Source organism: Leuresthes tenuis, unplaced genomic scaffold (genome assembly GCF_036924035.1).
Source record: "Leuresthes tenuis unplaced genomic scaffold, fLeuTen1.0.hap1 SCAF_1, whole genome shotgun sequence".
Classification (NCBI taxonomy): domain Eukaryota; kingdom Metazoa; phylum Chordata; class Actinopteri; order Atheriniformes; family Atherinopsidae; genus Leuresthes; species Leuresthes tenuis.
The window spans coordinates 44,103,028-44,118,203 of NW_027325355.1; the positions used below are offsets into that span (position 1 = coordinate 44,103,028).

The following is a 15,176-nucleotide window of genomic DNA, read 5'->3' on the forward strand; positions in this document are numbered from 1 at the left end:
GAAGTGATCTGAGAGTCTCAGTTTCAGCTGAAGAGAATAATCACGTCAGGGAAGAAGATGTGCCCACTACACATCAGCCTTTCTCAGCAATTATCTGGTTACATAGAGGAACCGTATGATTCCTGTACTAATATAATGCACTTTTGTCAGACACATTGTTGCTTACGGCCACACCACCCTGAACATACCCGCCCTCGTCTGATCTCGGAAGCCAAGCAGCGTTGAGCCTGCTTAGTACTTGGATGGGAGACTGCTTGGGAATACCAGGTGCTGTAAGTGTTTTCTCTTCTCTCTACAACCTGCATGTCTTTTGTTGCAACATCTGATCACCCTGTGACACATGAGGAAGTTGGTCATCTTCAGCTGCTCCTGCTTTGTTGGCTGACACAAAGTGATCTGAGAGTCTCACTTTCAGTTGCAGAGAATGATCACATCAGAGAAGATGATTTGCCCGCTACACATCAGCCTTTCTCGGCAATTATCTGGTTGCATAGAGGAACCGTATGATTCCAGTACCTATATAATGCACATTTGTCAGAGACATTGTTGCTTACGGCCACACCACCCTGAATAAGCCAGACCTCGTCTGATCTCGGAAGCCAAGCAGGGTTGGGCCTGGTTTGTACTTGGATGGAAGACCTCTTCGGAATACCAGGTGTTGTAAGCTTTTTCTCTTCTCTCTACCACCTGCATGTCTTTTGTTGCAACGTCTGATCACCCTGTGACACATGAGGAAGTTGATCATCTTCAGCTGCTGCTGCTGCTTTGTTGGCGCAGACATGAAGTGATCTGAGAGTCTCAGTTTCAGCTCCAGAGAATAATCACATCAAGGAGGAAGATGTGCCCACTAAGAGTCAGCCTTTCTCGGCAATTATCTGGTTACATAGAGGAAGTGTATGATTCCAGTACCTATATAATACACATTTGTACCAGATATTGTTGCTTACAGCCACACCACCCTGAATAAGCTCGACCTCGTCTGATCTCGGAAGCCAAGCAGGGTTGGGCCTGGTTAGTTCTTGAATGGGAGACCGCTTGCGAATACCAGGTGCTGTAAGCTTTTTCTCTTCTCTCTACAACCTGCATGTCTTTTGTTGCAATGTCTGATCACCCTGTGACACATGAGGAAGTTGGTCATCTTCAGCTTCTGCTGCTTTGTTGGCAGACACGAAGTGATCTGAGAGTCTCAGTTTCAGCTGAAGAGAATGATCACATCAAGAAGGAAGATGTGCCCACTAAGAGTCAGCCTTTCTCGGCAATTATCTGGTTACATAGAGGAAGTGTATGATTCCAGTACCTATATAATACACATTTGTCACAGAGATTGTCGCTTACGGCCACACCACCCTGAATATAATATGCCCGACCTCGTCTGATCTCGGAAGCCAAGCAGGGTTGTGCTTGGTTAGTACTTGGGTGGGAGACTGCTTGGGAATACCAGGTGCTGTAAGCTTTTTCTCTTCTCTCTACCACCTGCATGTCTTTTGTTGAAACGTCTGATCACCCTGTGACACATGACGAAGTTGGTCATCTTCAGCTGCTGCTGCTTTGTTGGCAGACACAAAGTGATCTGAGAGTCTCAGTTTCAGCTGCAGAGAATAATCACATCAGGGAAGAAGATGTGCCCACTACAAGTTAGCCTTTCTCGGCAATTATCTGGTTACATAGAGGAACTGTATTATTCCAGTACCTATATAATGCACATTTGTCACAGACATTGTTGCTTACGGCCACACCACCCTGAACATGCCCGACCTCGTCTGATCTTGGAAGCCAAGCAGGGTTGGGCCTTGTTAGTACTTGAATGGGAGACAGCTTGGGAATACCAGGTGCTGTAAGCTTTTTCTCTTCTCTCAACCACCTGCATGTCTTTTGTTGCAACGTCTGATCACCCTGTGACACATGAGGAAGTTGGTCATCTTCAGCTGCTGCTGCTTTGTTGGCAGACATGAAGTGATCTGAGAGTCTCAGTTTCAGTGCTAGAGAATGATCACATCAGAGAAGATGATTTACCCGCTACACATCAGCCTTTCTCGGCAATTATCTGGTTCTATAGAGGAACCGTATGATTCCAGTACCTATATAATGCACATTTGTCAGAGACATTGCTGCTTACGGCCACACCACCCGGAACATGCCTGATCTCGGAAGCCAAGCAGGGTTGGGCCTGGTTAGTACTTGGATGGGAGACCACTTGGGAATACCAGGTGCTGTAAGCTTCTTCTCTACTCTCTACCACCTTCATGTCTTTTGTGGCAACGTCTGATCACCCTGTGACACATGAGGAAGTTGGTCATCTTCAGCTGCTGCTGCTTTGTTGGCAGACACAAAGTGATCTGAGAGTCTCAGTTTCAGCTGCAGAGAATAATCACGTCAGGGAAGAAGATGTGCCCAGTACACATCAGCCTTTCTCGGAAATTAACTGGTTGCATAGAGGAACCGTATGATTCCAGTACCTATATAATGCACATTTGTCAGAGACATTGTTGCTTACGGCCACACCACCCTGAATATGCCCGACCTCGTCTGATCTCAGAACCCAAGCAGGGTTGGGCCTTGTTAGTACTTGAATGGGAGACTGCTTGGGAATACCAGGTGCTGTAAATTTTTTCTCTTCTCTCTACCACCTGCATGTCTTTTGTTGCAATGTCTGATCGCCCTGTGACACATGAGGAAGTTGATCATCTTCAGCTGCTGCTGCTTTGTTGGCAGACACGAAGTGATATGAGAGTCTCAGTTTCAGCTGGAGAGAATAATCACGTCAGGGAAGATGTTTCCACTACTTATCAGCCTTTCTTGGCAATTATCTGGTTGCATAGAGGAACCGTATGATTCCAGTACCTATACAGTTTATATTTGTCACAGACATTGTTGCTTACGGCCACACCACTCTGAATATGCCCGACCTCTTCTGATCTTGGAAGCCAAGCAGGGTTGGGCCTGGTTAGTACTTGGATGGGAGACAGCTTGGGAATACCAGGTGCTGTAAGCTTTTTCTCTTCTCTCAACCACCTGCATGTCTTTTGTTGCAACGTCTGATCACCCTGTGACACATGAGGAAGTTGGTCATCTTCAGCAGCTGCTGCTGCTTTGTTGGCAGACACGAAGTGATCTTAGAGTCTCATTTTCAGCTGGAGAAAATTATCACGTCAGGGAAGAAGATGTGCCCACTACATATCAGCCTTTCTCGGCAATTATCTTGTTACATAGAGGAACCATATGATTCCATTGCCTATATAATGCACATTTGTCACAGAGATTGTTGCTTACGGCCAAACCACCCTGAATATGTCTGACCTCGTCTGCTCTCAGAAGCCAAGGTGGGTTGGGCCTGGTTAGTACTTGGATGGAAGACCTCTTGGGAATACCAGGTGCTTTAAGCTTTTTCTCTTCTCTCTACCACCTGCATGTCTTTTGTTGCAACGTCTGATCACCCTGTGACACATGAGGAAGGTGGTCATCTTCAGCTGCTGCTGCTTTGTTGGCAGACACGAAGTGATCTGAGAGTCTCATTTTCAGCTGGAGAAAATTATCACGTCAGGGAACAAGATGTGCCCACTACATATCAGCCTTTCTCGGCAATTATCTTGTTACATAGAGGAACCATATGATTCCATTGCCTATATAATGCACATTTGTCACAGAGATTGTTGCTTACGGCCAAACCACCCTGAATATGTCTGACCTCGTCTGCTTTCAGAAGCCAAGGAGGGTTGGGCCTGATTAGTACTTGGATGAGAGACCGCTTGGGAATACCAGATGCTGTAAGCTTTTTCTCTTCTCTCTACCACCTGCATGTCTTTTGTTGCAACGTCTGATCACCCTGTGACACATGAGGAAGTTGGTCATCTTCAGCTGCTGCTGCTTTGTTGGCAGACACAAAGTGATCTGAGAGTCTCAGTTTCAGCTGCAGAGAATAATCACGTCAGGGAAGAAGATGTGCCCAGTACACATCAGCCTTTCTCGGAAATTAACTGGTTGCATAGAGGAACCGTATGATTCCAGTACCTATATAATGCACATTTGTCAGAGACATTGTTGCTTACGGCCACACCACCCTGAACATGCCCGACCTCGTCTGATCTCGGAAGCCAAGGAGTGTTGGGCCTGGTTAGTACTTGGATGGAAGACCTCTTGGGAATACCAGGTGCTTTAAGCTTTTTCTCTTCTCTCTACCACCTGCATGTCTTTTGTTGCAACGTCTGATCACCCTATGACACATGAGGAAGTTGGTCATCTTCAGCAGCTGCTGCTGCTTTGTTGGCAGACACGAAGTGATCTGAGAGTCTCAGTTTCATCTGCAGAGAATGATCACATCAGGGAAGAAGATGTGCCCATAACAAGTGAGCCTTTCTCGGAAATTATCTGGTTACATAGAGGAAGTGTATGATTCCAGTACTTATATAATGCACATTTGTCACAGAAATTGTTCCTTACGGCCACACCACCCTGAATATGCCCGACCTCGTCTGATCTCGGAAGCCAAGGAGGGTTGGGCCTGGTTAGTACTTCAATGCGAGACTGCTTGGGAATACCAGGTGCTGTAAGCGTTTTCTCTTCTCTCTACAACCTGCATGTCTTTTGTTGCAACGTCTGATCACCCTGTGACACATGAGGAAGTTGGTCATCTTCAGCTGCTGCTGCTTTGTTTGAAGACACGAAGTGATCTGAGAGTCTCAGTTTCAGCTGAAGAGAATAATCACGTCAGGGAAGAAGATGTGCCCACTACACATCAGCCTTTCTCAGCAATTATCTGGTTACATAGACGAACCGTATGATTCCTGTACTTATATAATGCACATTTGTCACAGACATTGTTGCTTACGGCCACACCACCCTCAATATGCCTGACCTCGTCTGATCTCGGAAGCCAAGCAGGGTTGGGCCTGGTTAGTACCTGGGTGGGAGACCGCTTGAAAATACCATTTGCTGTAAGCTTTTTCTCTTCTCTCTACAACCTGCATGTCTTTTGTTGCAACGTCTGATCACCCTGTGACACATGAGGAAGTTGGTCATCTTCAGCTGCTGCTGCTGCTTTGTTGGCAGACATGAAGTGATCTGAGAGTCTCAGTTTCAGCTCCAGAGAATAATCACATCAAGGTGGAAGATGTGCCCACTAAGAGTCAGCCTTTCTCGGCAATTATCTGGTTACATAGAGGAAGTGTATGATTCCAGTACCTATATAATACACATTTGTACCAGATATTGTTGCTTACCGCCACACCACCCTGAATAAGCTCGACCTCGTCTGATCTCGGAAGCCAAGCAGGGTTGGGCCTGGTTAGTTCTTGAATGGGAGACCGCTTGCGAATACCAGGTGCTGTAAGCTTTTTCTCTTCTCTCTACCACCTGCATGTCTTTTGTTGCAACGTCTGATCACCCTGTGACACATGAGGAAGTTGGTCATCTTCAGCTTCTGCTGCTTTGTTGGCAGACACGAAGTGATCTGAGAGTCTCAGTTTCAGCTGAAGAGAATGATCACATCAAGAAGGAAGATGTGCCCACTAAGAGTCAGCCTTTCTCGGCAATTATCTGGTTACATAGAGGAAGTGTATGATTCCAGTACCTATATAATGCACATTTGTCAGAGACATTGTTGCTTACGGCCACACCACCCTGAACATGCCCGACCTCGTCTGATCTCGGAAGCCAAGGAGGGTTGGGCCTGGTTAGTACTTGGATGGAAGACCTCTTGGGAATACCAGGTGCTTTAAGCTTTTTCTCTTCTCTCTACCACCTGCATGTCTTTTGTTGCAACGTCTGATCACCCTGTGACACATGAGGAAGGTGGTCATCTTCAGCTGCTGCTGCTTTGTTGGCAGACACGAAGTGATCTGAGAGTCTCATTTTCAGCTGGAGAAAATTATCACGTCAGGGAACAAGATGTGCCCACTACATATCAGCCTTTCTCGGCAATTATCTTGTTACAGAGGAACCATATGATTCCATTGCCTATATAATGCACATTTGTCACAGAGATTGTTGCTTACGGCCAAACCACCCTGAATATGTCTGACCTCGTCTGCTCTCAGAAGCCAAGGAGGGTTGGGCCTGGTTAGTACTTGGATGAGAGACCGCTTGGGAATACCAGATGCTGTAAGCTTTTTCTCTTCTCTCTACCACCTGCATGTCTTTTGTTGCAACGTCTGATCACCCTGTGACACATGAGGAAGTTGGTCATCTTCAGCTGCTGCTGCTTTGTTGGCAGACACAAAGTGATCTGAGAGTCTCAGTTTCAGCTGCAGAGAATAATCACGTCAGGGAAGAAGATGTGCCCAGTACACATCAGCCTTTCTCGGAAATTAACTGGTTGCATAGAGGAACCGTATGATTCCAGTACCTATATAATGCACATTTGTCAGAGACATTGTTGCTTACGGCCACACCACCCTGAACATGCCCGACCTCGTCTGATCTCGGAAGCCAAGGAGGGTTGGGCCTGGTTAGTACTTGGATGGAAGACCTCTTGGGAATACCAGGTGCTTTAAGCTTTTTCTCTTCTCTCTACCACCTGCATGTCTTTTGTTGCAACGTCTGATCACCCTATGACACATGAGGAAGTTGGTCATCTTCAGCAGCTGCTGCTGCTTTGTTGGCAGACACGAAGTGATCTGAGAGTCTCAGTTTCAGCTGAAGAGAATGATCACATCAAGAAGGAAGATGTGCCCACTAAGAGTCAGCCTTTCTTGGAAATTATCTGGTTACATAGAGGAAGTGTATGATTCCAGTACTTATATAATGCACATTTGTCACAGAAATTGTTCCTTACGGCCACACCACCCTGAATATGCCCGACCTCGTCTGATCTCGGAAGCCAAGGAGGGTTGGGCCTGGTTAGTACTTCAATGGGAGACTGCTTGGGAATACCAGGTGCTGTAAGCGTTTTCTCTTCTCTCTACAACCTGCATGTCTTTTGTTGCAACGTCTGATCACCCTGTGACACATGAGGAAGTTGGTCATCTTCAGCTGCTGCTGCTTTGTTTGAAGACACGAAGTGATCTGAGAGTCTCAGTTTCAGCTGAAGAGAATAATCACGTCAGGGAAGAAGATGTGCCCACTACACATCAGCCTTTCTCAGCAATTATCTGGTTACATAGAGGAACCGTATGATTCCTGTACTTATATAATGCACATTTGTCACTGACATTGTTGCTTACGGCCACACCACCCTCAATATGCCTGACCTCGTCTGATCTCGGAAGCCAAGCAGGGTTGGGCCTGGTTAGTACTTGGGTGGGAGACCGCTTGAAAATACCATTTGCTGTAAGCTTTTTCTCTTCTCTCTACAACCTGCATGTCTTTTGTTGCAACGTCTGATCACCCTGTGACACATGAGGAAGTTGGTCATCTTCAGCTGCTGCTGCTGCTTTGTTGGCAGACATGAAGTGATCTGAGAGTCTCAGTTTCAGCTCCAGAGAATAATCACATCAAGGTGGAAGATGTGCCCACTAAGAGTCAGCCTTTCTCGGCAATTATCTGGTTACATAGAGGAAGTGTATGATTCCAGTACCTATATAATACACATTTGTACCAGATATTGTTGCTTACCGCCACACAACCCTGAATAAGCTCGACCTCGTCTGATCTCGGAAGCCAAGCAGGATTGGGCCTGGTTAGTTCTTGAATGGGAGACCGCTTGCGAATACCAGGTGCTGTAAGCTTTTTCTCTTCTCTCTACCACCTGCATGTCTTTTGTTGCAACGTCTGATCACCCTGTGACACATGAGGAAGTTGGTCATCTTCAGCTTCTGCTGCTTTGTTGGCAGACACGAAGTGATCTGAGAGTCTCAGTTTCAGCTGAAGAGAATGATCACATCAAGAAGGAAGATGTGCCCACTAAGAGTCAGCCTTTCTCGGCAATTATCTGGTTACATAGAGGAAGTGTATGATTCCAGTACCTATATAATACACATTTGTCACAGAGATTGTCGCTTACGGCCACACCACCCTGAATATAATATGCCCGATCTCGTCTGATCTCGGAAGCCAAGCAGGGTTTTGCCTGGTTAGTACTTGGGTGGGAGACTGCTTGGGAATACCAGGTGCTGTAAGCTTTTTCTCTTCTCTCTACCACCTGCATGTCTTTTGTTGTAACATCTGATCACCCTGTGACACATGAGGAAGTTGGTCATCTTCAGCTGCTGCTGCTTTGTTGGCAGACACAAAGTGATCTGAGAGTCTCAGTTTCAGCTGCAGAGAATAATCACATCAGGGAAGAATATATGCCCACTACACATCAGCCTTTCTCGGCAATTATCTGGTTACATAGAGGAACTGTATGATTCCAGTACCTATATAATGCACATTTGTCAAAGACTTTGTTGCTTACGGCCACACCACCCTGAACATATCCGACCTTGTCCGATCTCAGAAGCCAAGCACGGTTGGGCCTGGTTAGTACTTGGATGGGAGACTGCTTTGGAATACCAGGTGCTGTAAGCTTTTTCTCTTCTCTCGACCACCTGCATGTCTTTTGTTGTAACATCTGATCACCCTGTGACACATGAGGAAGTTGGTCATCTTCAGCTGCTGCTGCTTTGTTGGCAGACACGAAGTGATCTGAGAGTCTCAGTTTCAGCTGCAGAGAATTATCACATCAGGGAAGAAGATGTGCCCACTACAAGTCAGCCTTTCTCTGCAATTATCTGGTTACATAGAGGAACTGTATGATTCCAGTACCTATATAATGCACATTTGTCACAGTTATGGTTGCTTACGGCCACACCACCCTGAACATGCCCGACCTCGTCTGATCTCGGAAGCCAAGGAGGGTTGGGCCTGGTTAGTACTTGGATGGAAGACCTCTTGGGAATACCAGGTGCTTTAAGTTTTTTCTCTTCTCTCTACCACCTGCATGTCTTTTGTTGCAACGTCTGATCACCCTGTGACACATGAGGAAGGTGGTCATCTTCAGCTGCTGCTGCTTTGTTGGCAGACACGAAGTGATCTGAGAGTCTCAGTTTCAGCTGCAGAGAATGATCACATCAGGGAAGAAGATGTGCCCATAACAAGTGAGCCTTTCTCGGAAATTATCTGGTTACATAGAGGAAGTGTATGATTCCAGTACTTATATAATGCACATTTGTCACAGAAATTGTTCCTTACGGCCACACCACCCTGAATATGCCCGACCTCGTCTGATCTCGGAAGCCAAGGAGGGTTGGGCCTGGTTAGTACTTCAATGGGAGACTGCTTGGGAATACCAGGTGCTGTAAGCGTTTTCTCTTCTCTCTACAACCTGCATGTCTTTTGTTGCAACGTCTGATCACCCTGTGACACATGAGGAAGTTGGTCATCTTCAGCTGCTGCTGCTTTGTTTGAAGACACGAAGTGATCTGAGAGTCTCAGTTTCAGCTGAAGAGAATAATCACGTCAGGGAAGAAGATGTGCCCACTACACATCAGCCTTTCTCAGCAATTATCTGGTTACATAGAGGAACCGTATGATTCCTGTACTTATATAATGCACATTTGTCACAGACATTGTTGCTTACGGCCACACCACCCTCAATATGCCTGACCTCGTCTGATCTCGGAAGCCAAGCAGGGTTGGGCCTGGTTAGTACTTGGGTGGGAGACCGCTTGAAAATACCATTTGCTGTAAGCTTTTTCTCTTCTCTCTACAACCTGCATGTCTTTTGTTGCAACGTCTGATCACCCTGTGACACATGAGGAAGTTGGTCATCTTCAGCTGCTGCTGCTGCTTTGTTGGCAGACATGAAGTGATCTGAGAGTCTCAGTTACAGCTCCAGAGAATAATCACATCAAGGAGGAAGATGTGCCCACTAAGAGTCAGCCTTTCTCGGCAATTATCTGGTTACATAGAGGAAGTGTATGATCCCAGTACCTATATAATACACATTTGCACCAGATATTGTTGCTTACCGCCACACCACCCTGAATAAGCTCGACCTCGTCTGATCTCGGAAGCCAAGCAGGGTTGGGCCTGGTTAGTTCTTGAATGGGAGACCGCTTGCGAATACCAGGTGCTGTAAGCTTTTTCTCTTCTCTCTACCACCTGCATGTCTTTTGTTGCAACGTCTGATCACCCTGTGACACATGAGGAAGTTGGTCATCTTCAGCTTCTGCTGCTTTGTTGGCAGACATGAAGTGATCTGAGAGTCTCAGTTTCAGTTGCAGAGAATGATCACATCAGAGAAGATGATTTACCCGCTACACATCAGCCTTTCTCGGCAATTATCTGGTTGCATAGAGGAACCGTATGATTCCAGTACCTATATAATGCACATTTGTCAGAGACATTGCTGCTTACGGCCACACCACCCGGAACATGCCTGACCTCGTCTGATCTCGGAAGCCAAGCAGGGTTGGGCCTGGTTAGTACTTGGATGGGAGACCACTTGGGAATACCAGGTGCTGTAAATTTTTTCTCTTCTCTCTACCACCTGCATGTCTTTTGTTGCAACGTCTGATCACCCTGTGACACATGAGGAAGTTGGTCATCTTCAGCTGCTGCTGCTTTGTTGGCAGACATGAAGTGATCTGAGAGTCTCAGTTTCAGTTGCAGAGAATGATCACATCAGAGAAGATGATTTACCCGCTACACATCAGCCTTTCTCGGCAATTATCTGGTTACATAGAGGAACCGTATGATTCCAGTACCTATATAATGCACATTTGTCAGAGACATTGCTGCTTACGGCCACACCACCCGGAACATGCCTGACCTCGCCTGATCTCGGAAGCCAAGCAGGGTTGGGCCTGGTTAGTACTTGAATGGGAGACCACTTGGGAATACCAGGTGCTGTAAATTTTTTCTCTTCTCTCTACCACCTACATGTCTTTTGTTGCAATGTCTGATCGCCCTGTGACACATGAGGAAGTTGGTCATCTTCAGCTGCTGCTGCTTTGTTGGCAGACACGAAGTGATATGAGAGTCTCAGTTTCAGCTGGAGAGAATAATCACGTCAGGGAAGATGTTTCCACTACTTATCAGCCTTTCTTGGCAATTATCTGGTTGCATAGAGGAACCGTATGATTCCAGTACCTATACAGTTTATATTTGTCACAGACATTGTTGCTTACGGCCACACCACCCTGAATATGCCCGACCTCGTCTGATCTTGGAAGCCAAGCAGGGTTGGGCCTGGTTAGTACTTGGATGGGAGACCGCTTGGGAATACCAGGTGCTGTAAGCTTTTTCTCTTCTCTCAACCACCTGCATGTCTTTTGTTGCAACGTCTGATCACCCTGTGACACATGAGGAAGTTGGTCATCTTCAGCTGCTGCTGCTTTGTTGGCAGACACGAAGTGATCTTAGAGTCTCATTTTCAGCTGGAGAAAATTATCACGTCAGGGAACAAGATGTGCCCACTACATATCAGCCTTTCTCGGCAATTATCTTGTTACATAGAGGAACCATATGATTCCATTGCCTATATAATGCACATTTGTCACAGAGATTGTTGCTTACGGCCAAACCACCCTGAATATGTCTGACCTCGTCTGCTCACAGAAGCCAAGGAGGGTTGGGCCTGGTTAGTACTTGGATGAGAGACCGCTTGGGAATACCAGGTGCTGTAAGCTTTTTCTCTTCTCTCGACCACCTGCATGTCTTTTGTTGCAAAGTCTGATCACCCTGTGACACATGAGGAAGTTGGTCATCTTCAGCTGCTGCTGCTTTGTTGGCAGACACGAAGTGATCTGAGAGTCTCAGTTTCAGCTGCAGAGAATTATCACATCAGGGAAGAAGATGTGCCCACTACAAGTCAGCCTTTCTCTGCAATTATCTGGTTACATAGAGGAACTGTATGATTCCAGTACCTATATAATGCACATTTGTCACAGTTATGGTTACTTACGGCCACACCACCCTGAATATGCCCGACCTCATCTGATCTCGGAAGCCAAGCAGGTTTGGACCTGGTTAGTACTTGGATGGTAGACTGTCTGGGAATACCAGGTGCTGTAAGCTTTTTCTCTTCTCTCTACCACCTGCATGTCTTTTGTTGAAACGTCTGATCACCCTGTGACACATGAGGAAGTTGGTCATCTTCAGCTGCTGCTGCTTTGTTGGCAGACACAAAGTGATCTGAGAGTCTCAGTTTCAGCTGCAGAGAATAATCACATCAGGTAAGAAGATGTGCCCACTACAAGTTAGCCTTTCTCGGCAATTATCTGGTTACATAGAGGAACTGTATTATTCCAGTACCTATATAATGCACATTTGTCACAGACATTGTTGCTTACGGACACACCACCCTGAACATGCCCGACCTCGTCTGATCTTGGAAGCCAAGCAGGGTTGGGCCTTGTTAGTACTTGAATGGGAGACAGCTTGGGAATACCAGGTGCTGTAAGCTTTTTCTCTTCTCTCAACCACCTGCATGTCTTTTGTTGCAACGTCTGATCACCCTGTGACACATGAGGAAGTTGGTCATCTTCAGCTGCTGCTGCTTTGTTGGCAGACACGAAGTGATCTTAGAGTCTCATTTTCAGCTGGAGAAAATTATCACGTCAGGGAACAAGATGTGCCCACTACATATCAGCCTTTCTCGGCAATTATCTTGTTACATAGAGGAACCATATGATTCCATTGCCTATATAATGCACATTTGTCACAGAGATTGTTGCTTACGGCCAAACCACCCTGAATATGTCTGACCTCGTCTGCTCACAGAAGCCAAGGAGGGTTGGGCCTGGTTAGTACTTGGATGAGAGACCGCTTGGGAATACCAGGTGCTGTAAGCTTTTTCTCTTCTCTCTACCACCTGCATGTCTTTTGTTGCAACGTCTGATCACCCTGTGACACATGAGGAAGTTGGTCATCTTCAGCTAATGCTGCTTTGTTGGCAGACACAAAGTGATCTGAGAGTCTCAGTTTCAGCTGCAGAGAATAATCACATCAGGGAAGAAGATATGCCCACTACAAGTCAGCCTTTCTCGGCAATTATCTGGTTACATAGAGGAACTGTATGATTCCAGTACCTATATAATGCACATTTGTCAAAGACTTTGTTGCTTACGGCCACACCACCCTGAACATATCCGACCTTGTCCGATCTCGGAAGCCAAGCACGGTTGGGCCTGGTTAGTACTTGGATGGGAGACTGCTTTGGAATACCAGGTGCTGTAAGCTTTTTCTCTTCTCTCTACCACCTGCATGTCTTTTGTTGTAACATCTGATCACCCTGTGACACATGAGGAAGTTGGTCATCTTCAGCTGCTGCTGCTTTGTTGGCAGACACAAAGTGATCTGAGAGTCTCAGTTTCAGCTGCAGAGAATAATCACATCAGGGAAGAATATATGCCCACTACACATCAGCCTTTCTCGGCAATTATCTGGTTACATAGAGGAACTGTATGATTCCAGTACCTATATAATGCACATTTGTCAAAGACTTTGTTGCTTACGGCCACACCACCCTGAACATATCCGACCTTGTCCGATCTCGGAAGCCAAGCACGGTTGGGCCTGGTTAGTACTTGGATGGGAGACTGCTTTGGAATACCAGGTGCTGTAAGCTTTTTCTCTTCTCTCGACCACCTGCGTGTCTTTTGTTGCAAAGTCTGATCACCCTGTGACACATGAGGAAGTTGGTCATCTTCAGCTGCTGCTGCTTTGTTGGCAGACACGAAGTGATCTGAGAGTCTCAGTTTCAGCTGCAGAGAATTATCACATCAGGGAAGAAGATGTGCCCACTACAAGTCAGCCTTTCTCTGCAATTATCTGGTTACATAGAGGAACTGTATGATTCCAGTACCTATATAATGCACATTTGTCACAGTTATGGTTACTTACGGCCACACCACCCTGAATATGCCCGACCTCATCTGATCTCGGAAGCCAAGCAGGTTTGGACCTGGTTAGTACTTGGATGGTAGACTGTCTGGGAATACCAGGTGCTGTAAGCTTTTTCTCTTCTCTCTACCACCTGCATGTCTTTTGTTGAAACGTCTGATCACCCTGTGACACATGAGGAAGTTGGTCATCTTCAGCTGCTGCTGCTTTGTTGGCAGACACAAAGTGATCTGAGAGTCTCAGTTTCAGCTGCAGAGAATAATCACATCAGGGAAGAAGATGTGCCCACTACAAGTTAGCCTTTCTCGGCAATTATCTGGTTACATAGAGGAACTGTATTATTCCAGTACCTATATAATGCACATTTGTCACAGACATTGTTGCTTACGGACACACCACCCTGAACATGCCCGACCTCGTCTGATCTTGGAAGCCAAGCAGGGTTGGTCCTTGTTAGTACTTGAATGGGAGACAGCTTGGGAATACCAGGTGCTGTAAGCTTTTTCTCTTCTCTCAACCACCTGCATGTCTTTTGTTGCAACGTCTGATCACCCTGTGACACATGAGGAAGTTGGTCATCTTCAGCTGCTGCTGCTTTGTTGGCAGACATGAAGTGATCTGAGAGTCTCAGTTTCAGTTGCAGAGAATGATCACATCAGAGAAGATGATTTACCCGCTACACATCAGCCTTTCTCGGCAATTATCTGGTTGCATAGAGGAACCGTATGATTCCAGTACCTATATAATGCACATTTGTCAGAGACATTGCTGCTTACGGCCACACCACCCGGAACATGCCTGACCTCGTCTGATCTCGGAAGCCAAGCAGGGTTGGGCCTGGTTAGTACTTGGATGGGAGACCACTTGGGAATACCAGGTGCTGTAAATTTTTTCTCTTCTCTCTACCACCTGCATGTCTTTTGTTGCAACGTCTGATCACCCTGTGACACATGAGGAAGTTGGTCATCTTCAGCTGCTGCTGCTTTGTTGGCAGACATGAAGTGATCTGAGAGTCTCAGTTTCAGTTGCAGAGAATGATCACATCAGAGAAGATGATTTACCCGCTACACATCAGCCTTTCTCGGCAATTATCTGGTTGCATAGAGGAACCGTATGATTCCAGTACCTATATAATGCACATTTGTCAGAGACATTGCTGCTTACGGCCACACCACCCGGAACATGCCTGACCTCGTCTGATCTCGGAAGCCAAGCAGGGTTGGGCCTGGTTAGTACTTGGATGGGAGACCACTTGGGAATACCAGGTGCTGTAAATTTTTTCTCTTCTCTCTACCACCTGCTTGTCTTTTGTTGCAACGTCTGATCACCCTGTGACACATGAGGAAGTTGGTCATCTTCAGCTGCTGCTGCTTTGTTGGCAGACATGAAGTGATCTGAGAGTCTCAGTTTCAGCT

General features: G+C 46.4%; 1 non-coding gene and 38 pseudogenes across 1 annotated transcript; all 39 read left to right on the forward strand.

Moving 5' to 3' along the window:
• The first annotated feature begins 160 nt into the window (after window positions 1-160).
• LOC140294607 (5S ribosomal RNA) lies at window positions 161-279 on the forward strand (annotated as a pseudogene).
• Window positions 280-548: 269 nt separating this feature from the next.
• On the forward strand, window positions 549-667 carry LOC140278592 (5S ribosomal RNA; annotated as a pseudogene).
• A 274-nt stretch (window positions 668-941) lies between these two features.
• On the forward strand, window positions 942-1,060 carry LOC140308288 (5S ribosomal RNA; annotated as a pseudogene).
• A 269-nt stretch (window positions 1,061-1,329) lies between these two features.
• On the forward strand, window positions 1,330-1,453 carry LOC140283718 (5S ribosomal RNA; annotated as a pseudogene).
• Window positions 1,454-1,722: 269 nt separating this feature from the next.
• LOC140284564 (5S ribosomal RNA) lies at window positions 1,723-1,841 on the forward strand (annotated as a pseudogene).
• Window positions 1,842-2,110: 269 nt separating this feature from the next.
• LOC140288673 (5S ribosomal RNA) lies at window positions 2,111-2,219 on the forward strand (annotated as a pseudogene).
• A 269-nt stretch (window positions 2,220-2,488) lies between these two features.
• Window positions 2,489-2,607, forward strand: LOC140294134 (5S ribosomal RNA; annotated as a pseudogene).
• Window positions 2,608-2,873: 266 nt separating this feature from the next.
• Window positions 2,874-2,992, forward strand: LOC140310138 (5S ribosomal RNA; annotated as a pseudogene).
• Window positions 2,993-3,264: 272 nt separating this feature from the next.
• Window positions 3,265-3,383, forward strand: LOC140292045 (5S ribosomal RNA; annotated as a pseudogene).
• Window positions 3,384-3,652: 269 nt separating this feature from the next.
• Window positions 3,653-3,771, forward strand: LOC140295179 (5S ribosomal RNA; annotated as a pseudogene).
• A 269-nt stretch (window positions 3,772-4,040) lies between these two features.
• LOC140284138 (5S ribosomal RNA) lies at window positions 4,041-4,159 on the forward strand (annotated as a pseudogene).
• A 272-nt stretch (window positions 4,160-4,431) lies between these two features.
• LOC140293606 (5S ribosomal RNA) lies at window positions 4,432-4,550 on the forward strand (annotated as a pseudogene).
• Window positions 4,551-4,819: 269 nt separating this feature from the next.
• On the forward strand, window positions 4,820-4,938 carry LOC140295542 (5S ribosomal RNA; annotated as a pseudogene).
• Window positions 4,939-5,210: 272 nt separating this feature from the next.
• Window positions 5,211-5,329, forward strand: LOC140286641 (5S ribosomal RNA; annotated as a pseudogene).
• Window positions 5,330-5,598: 269 nt separating this feature from the next.
• On the forward strand, window positions 5,599-5,717 carry LOC140307179 (5S ribosomal RNA; annotated as a pseudogene).
• A 267-nt stretch (window positions 5,718-5,984) lies between these two features.
• On the forward strand, window positions 5,985-6,103 carry LOC140291529 (5S ribosomal RNA; annotated as a pseudogene).
• Window positions 6,104-6,372: 269 nt separating this feature from the next.
• LOC140307185 (5S ribosomal RNA) lies at window positions 6,373-6,491 on the forward strand (annotated as a pseudogene).
• A 272-nt stretch (window positions 6,492-6,763) lies between these two features.
• Window positions 6,764-6,882, forward strand: LOC140277458 (5S ribosomal RNA; annotated as a pseudogene).
• Window positions 6,883-7,151: 269 nt separating this feature from the next.
• LOC140293319 (5S ribosomal RNA) lies at window positions 7,152-7,270 on the forward strand (annotated as a pseudogene).
• Window positions 7,271-7,542: 272 nt separating this feature from the next.
• Window positions 7,543-7,661, forward strand: LOC140296394 (5S ribosomal RNA; annotated as a pseudogene).
• A 269-nt stretch (window positions 7,662-7,930) lies between these two features.
• On the forward strand, window positions 7,931-8,054 carry LOC140279645 (5S ribosomal RNA; annotated as a pseudogene).
• A 269-nt stretch (window positions 8,055-8,323) lies between these two features.
• LOC140290220 (5S ribosomal RNA) lies at window positions 8,324-8,442 on the forward strand (annotated as a pseudogene).
• A 269-nt stretch (window positions 8,443-8,711) lies between these two features.
• LOC140269200 (5S ribosomal RNA) lies at window positions 8,712-8,830 on the forward strand (annotated as a pseudogene).
• Window positions 8,831-9,099: 269 nt separating this feature from the next.
• LOC140277464 (5S ribosomal RNA) lies at window positions 9,100-9,218 on the forward strand (annotated as a pseudogene).
• Window positions 9,219-9,487: 269 nt separating this feature from the next.
• Window positions 9,488-9,606, forward strand: LOC140293320 (5S ribosomal RNA; annotated as a pseudogene).
• Window positions 9,607-9,878: 272 nt separating this feature from the next.
• LOC140286652 (5S ribosomal RNA) lies at window positions 9,879-9,997 on the forward strand (annotated as a pseudogene).
• Window positions 9,998-10,266: 269 nt separating this feature from the next.
• Window positions 10,267-10,385, forward strand: LOC140300941 (5S ribosomal RNA; annotated as a pseudogene).
• A 269-nt stretch (window positions 10,386-10,654) lies between these two features.
• LOC140281987 (5S ribosomal RNA) lies at window positions 10,655-10,773 on the forward strand (annotated as a pseudogene).
• Window positions 10,774-11,039: 266 nt separating this feature from the next.
• On the forward strand, window positions 11,040-11,158 carry LOC140274731 (5S ribosomal RNA). Its single transcript, XR_011908369.1, has one exon. It is a non-coding gene; the product is annotated as a 5S ribosomal RNA (ribosomal RNA).
• A 269-nt stretch (window positions 11,159-11,427) lies between these two features.
• On the forward strand, window positions 11,428-11,546 carry LOC140291922 (5S ribosomal RNA; annotated as a pseudogene).
• Window positions 11,547-11,815: 269 nt separating this feature from the next.
• On the forward strand, window positions 11,816-11,934 carry LOC140319608 (5S ribosomal RNA; annotated as a pseudogene).
• Window positions 11,935-12,203: 269 nt separating this feature from the next.
• Window positions 12,204-12,322, forward strand: LOC140292821 (5S ribosomal RNA; annotated as a pseudogene).
• Window positions 12,323-12,591: 269 nt separating this feature from the next.
• On the forward strand, window positions 12,592-12,710 carry LOC140291923 (5S ribosomal RNA; annotated as a pseudogene).
• Window positions 12,711-12,979: 269 nt separating this feature from the next.
• On the forward strand, window positions 12,980-13,098 carry LOC140319003 (5S ribosomal RNA; annotated as a pseudogene).
• A 269-nt stretch (window positions 13,099-13,367) lies between these two features.
• LOC140319008 (5S ribosomal RNA) lies at window positions 13,368-13,486 on the forward strand (annotated as a pseudogene).
• Window positions 13,487-13,755: 269 nt separating this feature from the next.
• LOC140319613 (5S ribosomal RNA) lies at window positions 13,756-13,874 on the forward strand (annotated as a pseudogene).
• A 269-nt stretch (window positions 13,875-14,143) lies between these two features.
• LOC140295749 (5S ribosomal RNA) lies at window positions 14,144-14,262 on the forward strand (annotated as a pseudogene).
• Window positions 14,263-14,531: 269 nt separating this feature from the next.
• LOC140300942 (5S ribosomal RNA) lies at window positions 14,532-14,650 on the forward strand (annotated as a pseudogene).
• Window positions 14,651-14,919: 269 nt separating this feature from the next.
• LOC140300943 (5S ribosomal RNA) lies at window positions 14,920-15,038 on the forward strand (annotated as a pseudogene).
• The last annotated feature ends 138 nt before the right edge of the window (window positions 15,039-15,176 follow it).